The sequence below is a fragment of the Puntigrus tetrazona genome, chromosome 7 (genome assembly GCF_018831695.1).
Source record: "Puntigrus tetrazona isolate hp1 chromosome 7, ASM1883169v1, whole genome shotgun sequence".
Lineage (NCBI taxonomy): Eukaryota > Metazoa > Chordata > Actinopteri > Cypriniformes > Cyprinidae > Puntigrus > Puntigrus tetrazona.
Genome location: NC_056705.1, coordinates 10,767,262 through 10,776,736, shown reverse-complemented (window position 1 = coordinate 10,776,736; position 9,475 = coordinate 10,767,262).

The window sequence follows — 9,475 nt, the reverse complement described above, 5'->3', positions numbered from 1 at the left end:
CACATAATTACAGCTAATGTAACACTTGGCAAGAAGAAGGTGCCACATTTGGCGCGCATCCAACACTTAGAGCTCGAGCACAAAGCCTGTCGCGGTGGATGCGCGTGCTGTTAATGGAAACGCAAACACGGGCCTATAGATGCCTTCTGATTGAAAATAACTTTTTTTTTTTTTTTTTAAACAAGCATTATACAATCGCTAACAGATGTAAGAAGGCGTTAATCGAAGCGGTTTTTTTACGGACAAATGTGTTAAATATTGTCTTATCGGGATTAAAAAAAATACAGGAAGAATAGCGTTGTCCGAATATTAAACACCACAAATATATTCCTACATCAACGTAAAATTAAATGAAATAAGCTAATCACAAAGGGGGGAAACCGTGCTTGACTGTCACCTTTCAAAAGACACCCATTATTAATTAAATTACTACTACGATTACCAGGAATGTTTTCATCTCCAATCATTTAAAAAAAAACTCTATTTTACGCGCGTCTTGTTTTTTTCGATATCGTTCTGCACGCTGTAATAAAGTTTCCGGGCTCTGCCGTACTTCATTCTAACGTAGACCACGAGGCTGTTTTCACGACAGCGTCCCGTCTTTCGTTCTCGTCGAAAATCTCCACCGTTCGTGATGCAAATATTCCCCTAATTTGGCGCGCTGCCAAATGGGCCCCCGGTTAATTGCGCGCTCGCGTTAGTCCGCGTGCCTTTGTTTCACGCGTGAGATCGGAAATTTAGCTTAAGCACAAACGTGCTTCGTAAAAGCACTTTTCATTCCCATGCAAACGAAATGATAGCAAAAATAACGCAATAAAGGGACCCGATGGAGAATCGATATTAATCAGAGATTTATAGACGTACCCTTAAAGTGCGTCTAAATTAACGAAATTAAGATAAAAGTGACCTGTAACCGCACTTTAAACAAATACGTAGCATATATAGACATGTGTGTTTTTATTTATTAAAACTAATATTTAATTAAGATTATTATTACAACACTGCCAGGCCAGTTTGACAGTGCATTATGGGCATAACTGTTTTCCACTTAACGTTGCTAAAGCATCAATACAAGCCATATTTTTTATTATCTCTGTCATCAGGCTTTTTTGTTTACTCATTATCGTCTTAAAAGATTCCGTACGGCGAGACCAAATCATTTTTACAGAAACATTTTATCATATTTAACAGTTTAAGTCAGCCAATCATTTTTTTGTCACTCGTCTCCGAAAAGTCAATAAATTTCACACGATGCTAAATGCATATTAACAACAGCAGCACCAATAATTACAATAATAATAATTATTATTATTATTATTATGCATTTATTTTATTGCTATTTATTATTACTATATTTATCATCACCACTATTATTAATCATTTGATGGACGTTCACATATTTGCGTGAAAATACATATAAAAATATATCTTTTTTTCTATCCTCTCTTATGCAAAATTAATTAATTTCTGCAGCATTCTCTCTATAGTGCAGAAAAGATTAAAACCACTCGTTAGTGCGGCATCTAGTGCCAATATAAAGGATCTCCCTATAAACTAAATAATCAAACCCAGAAAACCTGCACGCATGCCTTTAGATGCGATTATGGCCAGAACGCAGAAAGTTTCAACACATTTCGCGCAAAAAAAAAAAAAAAAAAAAAAAAGAAGATAATTGCAGCTTTGAGGGCTACACTGTGGTTTCAAAAAGCTTGTCTAAATCTAGCAACACGCACTCAAGAATTATGTGTGAAGAGGATAAAAGACTCAGCTTATATGTTAGGGGTGAGAAGAGCGTCCCTTTCTTTCCATTCAGCAAAGCTCGCACCATAACTCACAGAGACATTCAGAGCGGGAGACGGTGATGACCGAGGGAAAACCTGAAAACTTGAGCCATTTAGCTTAGATTAATTTTGTGTGTGCGGTGAGGGAGTTTTTACTTGTCAAAAGGGGGAAGTTAAAAAAGAGGAAGTCACACAGTGGAGTCATTGTCTAGCAGACCACCACACTCACGCAGCGCTTCAGCGTGGCCTTTCAGGGCCCAGGAGCCTGCGCCGGACTGACACAGAATGTTAATGCGCTCTGCCCGTTGTGAGAGCAAGCACACACTGCTGCGGTTCTTTTCACATGCAAGGGGACGTTGTGATTTGTTGACTGTTTTTTTTCGTCCTCTTCTTCCTGTGTCGCATTGAGTAAAGTGTAGCCCATTGAAAGAGGGAAGGCAGAGGACGGTTCGGGGGGTTTGAGGCTCTGGCGACCCCCTGAGATGTCAGTTGGTGCCACCCAGGTATGCGGCGCGCTGCGTTTCCAAGCTATTTATGGTTTGACAAAAATTGATAACACGCATGCGTTGTTTTAAAGCAACCCCCTAATAAGGGCTGACCCAACGTTTTTTGTAAAAATTCAATCCAACAGCTGGTTAGTTCATATTTGACCCAAAGTTGGGTTGAAACAACCGGCGTTTCTTACGAGGGCAACTTTTGCAGGTTCTTGTTTCTTTGAGAATGTTCTGCATGCAAATGCAGTTTAGGTCGACTGGCGTTTCTTTGTTTTTTTAAATACAAAAGTTTACTAGAACTAAAAGATGCACATGGAAAAACTGAAGAATTGGTTGAATCTATTCAATGGCCAGATTATTTGTTTGGTTTGTAGAATCTAGCAATTTGACTTTTCTTTTCACATCTTTACCTTTTAAAATGAGATAATAAAGGTTTGTTGACTGTAAGAGTATAATTCAGAAAAAAAGGTGAAGGTGTAACTCAAAAAGATAGATAGATGATAGATAGATAGATAGATAGATAGATAGATAGATAGATAGATAGATAGATAGATAGATAGATAGATAGATAGATAGATAGATAGATAGATAGATAGATAGATAGATAGATAGATAGATAGATAGATAGATAGATAGATAGATAGATATAGATAAATAGATAGATAGATAGATAGATAGATAGATAGATAGATAGATAGATAGATAGATAGACAGATAGATAGATAGATAGATAGATAGATAGATAGACAGATAGACAGAGAGATAGATAGATAGAGAGATAGATAGATAGATAGACAGGTAGACAGAGAGATAGATAAATAGATAGACAGATAGATAGATAGATAGATAGATAGATAGATAGATAGATAGATAGATAGATAGATAGATAGATATAGATAGATAAATGGTAGATTTAATTCTGATGTTGGTATTTTTAATTAAAAATATATATATATATATATACACATTAAATCTGTATTAAAAAAATTCAATTTTTACCATTTCTAACAACAAAGAAATTAAGAATAAAGAATCAAGCAAATTAATCTGTCAAATCACAATTATTCTTACATCTATCTAATCTTTTAGAAAAACACATTTTCTAATTTAATACACATTTTAATACAAATCTTTAAAAATTTATTTTCATCAGAAAGAAATGACAAAGTTCCATAATCCCGACTTTCTGAGCTAATGTTATAATAATCAAAGCACAAAAACGTTCAAAATTTCAAATAAAATAATATTTGTGAAAACGTTTTGAGGACGGCGTGTCTCGGCATAATGCAGATGCAACTGTATCTAACAGATCACCCCGGCTAGAGATCAATTAAAATAAGACTAAAAGACCCCATTGACGCCCATAAAAGATTCATTCGGCATTATTTTACACGTTCCACACAGTGCATATGCCTGTGCAGACATATTATTTAAATCATATACAGCAAAATATGCCATCCTGAGCTCTACTTGACAATATAACAACAACTTTTTTTTCATACGTTCAGATGTTGCATAATATGGTTGTGGTACAAAAATAAGAAAACGGTCTATATGCAAAAGAGCAGGACAAACCTGCCCATCTCTGGCCACCATTATGCCACGGTGGCACCATCTTGTGGCAACAGGGGCAGTCAAGCTTGAAACGGCTATCCCATCATGCCAGTCAGCGATCCTTTCAACGCACAACATCCCACAATTCCCTGTGATAAACGGAAAGAGCTGACCTGAAAGATCTAGAAATACGTAACGGGATTTGCACGGTCGGTTTGCAACAACGAGCCGAATACAGAAAAACAATTAGCAATCAGTAGGAAAAACAATTTCTTTCCGTCCCACGAGCAGAGGTCATTGTTTCGAATCACGGAGATGTCCGACGGCCTTTGAATAAACGAGGTAGATGAGGCTTTTTCACAAAGCCAGTTCTGCAGAAGAGAACAAGGCGTCCAGTCAGGGGCCGAGATGCACCTCGCGGGCCTGAGCAAAGTTTAGCCCTCGCTTCGTACGGCACAAACAAACGCTCTCCTCACTTTGGCCGCTTTGTCCATTCGAAGCTCCCAATTAACACTGAATGTCCTTGGAGAGATCAGATGCCCACAATTATCCTCTCGCGCTTTGATGGCGCGGACTCTCCATCACTTCCAGTGGATGCACATTAAAAACAATCATTGTGGGTCCACACACGGCACAATGAGGCAGGACAGTGTTTGGTGAGGATTCTTCCGCCGGGCAACCCAGAAGTAATGAGTGCTAGATTGGAGGTTCGGGTCATTTCACCCACATTCCAGGGCACAATGCTGCCAGGGCACCGCTAATGCCCGTCAGAGGTTTGCTGCGTTCAGAAAGATGCCGGTACGGGGCATATTTTGCATCCGTAAAAACATGCTTCTATCCATGCATGAAAAAACATGATTAGGAGAGTGTCCGGGCACTTAAAGGAGTGACAGTGTAAGTAAACACACAAATGCACGCAAACTGGCACAGACAAACACACACTTAGCTTTTTTTTTAAGTTAAACGTAGAGTTTTTATTCCCAAAGAGGCATTAAAATTTATCACAGTAACGCACAAATGAAGATAGACTACACTAACTAAATTAACTGTAACATTTTATATAACAAACTTAACTATATTCATACCTATATCCTGCACTTGCTGCTTATTGCACTCCTGGTTAGACCTAAACTGCATTTCGTTACCTTGTACTTGTACATGTGTAATGACAATAAAGTTGAATCCAATCTAATCTAATCTAATCTAAAGTGAATGTTTAGAATAACCCAAAAATAAAGAAAAAATAACATTTTTAGCATTCCTTAGGACCATCAGATCATAACTTTGTAAAACGTTTTGGAGTTTAAAAAATAATTTGTGGATAATATTTACAAGTTACACCAATTTTAAAGTATTTTTTAGTATTTTAGTATTCTTATTATTATTATTAACAATTAATAATTATTTATAATTATAACACTATTTTTATTATTGCATAATAAACTTTTTAGTTAACTGTTTTAAAAAAAAAAAAAAAATATATATATATATATATATATATATATATATATATATATATATATATATATATATATATATATTTTTTAATGAACTTTTTTTAAGGATTGAACAAATAATTAAGTTCATTAAACTATTCAGTTCACTTTTTTTCTTTTATAAACAGTGTAATAAAATGACATGGCTCATGTAGTCATTGTATTAATTCTAGACACAATTCTGTAATCTCCTAGTTCATATTTATCTTTTACTAATGTGTATATTATTTTATATAATTCATAATATTATATTATTAATAGTATTGCTACATATACACAATGCACCCAGACCTCAAAGACTCTCTCTCTCTCTCTCACACACACACACACACACACACACACACACACACACACACACACACAGTGAATTCAGGTAGCTAATTATAGCCAAGTAACCACAGAGATACACATACACAGGGTATCTTCGCCTGTGATGAAAAAGATAATTCTCTCACTCTTTTGATGTTCAAATACAAGCCAGAGTTACAGAAGTGAGAATATAGTAAATCACAGGGGTACAGTGTCTGTCAGAGGGCAGGGCTGTTTGCATTTGGATATCACTATTTGTGGGCTCCTGACAAGATGTGACAGCCCAACTATAACTCACCAAACCCTGCATTTTGGTGCATTTTCCAGCCTTACCCATTTACAATGGTTCAGTGGAGATTTCTTTATTTCAGCGCAGACAATGGTCCCTTTCTTTACGGCTGCCTCGCTCGCTCTTTCTCTCTCTCTCTCTCTCTCTCTCTCTCTCTCTCTCTCTCTCTCTCTCTCTCTCTCTCTCTCTCTCTCTCTCACACGCACACACACACTGGCGAGCAGACTCACACACTCTCGCTCGCTGTCGCGCGCATTTTGATGGTAATTAATGACATCACTGCGAAGCGAGGGGAAGAAAGGCTGAGGTGCGTTTGTTTGCCGCGCGGACCGTGGGAACCCCGAGCCTCTTGAGAGTGGCGAGTCAGGCGCTGGAACAATACTCACGCTGTCGCCTCTCACCCAAACACCCCCTCGCACACTCCGGACCCTCGCGGTACTCCTCCTCCTCCTCCTCCTCCTCAATGATCTCCCTTTCCCCTGCAGCGCTCCGCTAGGAATCGGCTGCCCTCTTTCTGCCTGGTTTTGCAGCGCACCGCTTGCTTCGCGCGCGTGGGAAGATTTTTCAGAACTTAGTTTTAATTTTAAATCGGTGCGTTCTAAATTTAAATTCTAAATCTAAGTTCTAAATCGCGTACTTAGGCACCACACATTTTTTAAAATGTATTTATACCCACATTAGGACGTAAAATGTTCGTCCAATCAAAATGTTAGGTCCGAATATTAAGATAGGCTGTCCTGACTGCCTGTCAAAATTTTTGCATACCTCTACACAACCTGTTTGCGTAGAAATTAGACGCTTTTATGGTAATATAGTGACATATCTTGCTTTCGTAAATTACCTACCCTATGTCTTTAAATAAAACCTAGGCAGCTGATTTGTTGCCTTATCCGCCAATGACTTCGCAAAGAAGAAGTATGCTTGTAACACAGCAATTCTATATAGAAAAGGCCTCCAGCTAATCATAACATTTTAGTAACTGTATAGCAATAATCCGACAACCACGCAGAACAGCGATCAATATTTTGGTTTTGGTGGCAAGCTCCCCAAACGCGTAGCAAACGCCATATGCAATGGCTAATTTCTAATTTAGTTGACGCTTTCATTAAAATTGGTTCACGCTACTTTTGTGACAACGACTGGAATCAGCCTGTGAAAGTGTGAATGATGACATATCAAGATTTGTCCTTTACGCCGTTCAAACCTTCAGCAGCTCTCAAACAAATGCAATAGACGCTTTGGGTTCTCAGAATAAAACTAGGCGACGTCTCAGTCGTGATGTTCTGCTGCAGCTGTCAAGACGCACCATGCATGGTCCCATTTAGTGGGCAGCAGTGAGAGGAACTGAGCCGGCTGTCAGTCAGCAGCCGGCCTGGGGCCAGAGGTTAGTAATCAACTCTCATCCCACTTTAAGGTTCTCAGAGATGAGTGGACACTCACCATAGGTCATGCTCTTTAATAGTATAGTCTGTGCTCAGCAACATGGCACCTGTGTAATCATCAACCACTACACCCTAATGGGACGTCCTAGCGTTATGTCTATAATCATAATTACACCCTTTCAAACGCTTTGCCACTGAGCTGAATAGAAATGTGCTGGAGAACCGCTATATCTTGGATGGTTGAACCATTTTTATGACAGGATTTTATAAAAGCATCTATAAATAGCCGGTTCTTAGATGTTTGGTTTTTCTAAAGGCAGAGATGAACGCTGTGAGACGTGATTGAGCAAAGACGTGATAGATTGACAATTCTGCAGAGCTGTTTCACAATCACTCGCGGTCGTGTAAGCCTTTGGCATCTGTATTTCATCTTTCTTTTAAGCGCACTGTTATAAATCATTACCTGCAGTCAAATAGCCGTGCGAGAGCAAGAGGCTCAAAATAAACAATGCAGCTGCAGTTTGAGAGCCAGACAAGACATTATTTGGCATGAATTAAGATCATTTAGGGTTCAAATAAATACTGACTCACCTCAGAGAAACTGTTGTGATGTTCAATAACACTAAATAGTGAACAGACGTAAGAAAGCTGTTTACAAACTAGTGAAGCAGGAAGTAAAAAAGGTTTCCCAGCATGCATTGCAGTCGGATGAGCTCTAAATAGGTTTGGGTTTGAAAGCTTTAAATGGTTTCGAACATGTTTTTAAATGGGATTAGTGGCGTGCTGATGGTTAGTAAAGGATGAGAATATATGTGTATATGCATATAATTATGCAACTTTTCATATAAAAAAACTATTCTTTGTTGAAGTGGGTTATTATATCAAAATAAAGAAAACACACGGAATCAGGTTCCCATTAACCACTGCAACATTTACTTTTTCAACCAAATAAAATGTACATAAAACAATAAAAACACGAATTATCTTACTCTTACATCTGCATCCACCAACATATTGTTTAGAACTGTTTTAGCTTGTAACCAGTACTTAATCTTGACTCATATTTAACCAGTAGCAACGGCTTAAAGGTATAATGTCTCGATGGATTTGTTTCTTACCAACGCACAGCTTTTCACATTACAAGATATTAATTGATGGACTGGAGTGCTGCGGTTCACTGCTGTTTTTAATCAGCCGTTCGGACTATCATTCTGACGGCACCCATTCACTGCAGAGGATCCTCATCTACATCTTGGATGGCCTGAGGGTGAATACGTTTTTGGCAGATTTTCCTTTTCGGGGTGAACTGTTCCATTAACAACAGCTTCAGTCTTTCATTAGATAAATCAGCCTAAACTGCAGACATCTTACACAGTGAGAAATGCAAACCACTGAAATTGACTCTCGCTGTTCCAGAGTTTCTCATAGGTCTGTCGATTATGAAGGGCATGAAAGGCACTTGACTTCGCATCGCTGTTCTTGTAACTACTCTAGAATTTGTTGGTATATGAGAGCATCGACAGAGTTAATAATGCTTCCCTGGCTTTGCAATGCAAAGCAATCATTACACCTTATGACTCCCACAAGTAATCATTATGGCCACCTCAACATGCTTAACCGCTAGCGATAGTAAATAACTGCATTGCAAATGCAAAACCATCAGAACGGTGAAAGGTAAAAGCCAGGCTAAAATGATTCATTATTCCATGTAGATATGTTCCACTGCTCGGGGTCAAGGTATTAAGCTTCTTACAATAGGTTATGTGTCATTTCACAAAGCCTTAGGGTACCAATGATTTTTAATCGGCAATATACTGCGAAAAATTCCTTCTTTTCCAAGCTCACAACATGCAGTGGTAAATTGATGTGCTCCTGGGCTCATCTTAGTGTTTCTGTAACACACTTACGATGTATATTGTCTGAAGGAGAGATTAAATGTTCTGTCATAGAGAATACGACTGAAATATAATCACGCACATGAATTATTGCAGTCGCCGCACTGTCAAGAATCTTTAGATACATAACCCGTAATGCTCGAGGGATCAGACTGTAACAACGGCTTCATTTTGATGGTTTAATTTCAGTCGCTGTGTGAGAATTCCCATGGATTGAACAGAACAGACGGCACATCTGAAATGCAGTCTAGTCTACGAAGGGGAAGATTAGTTGC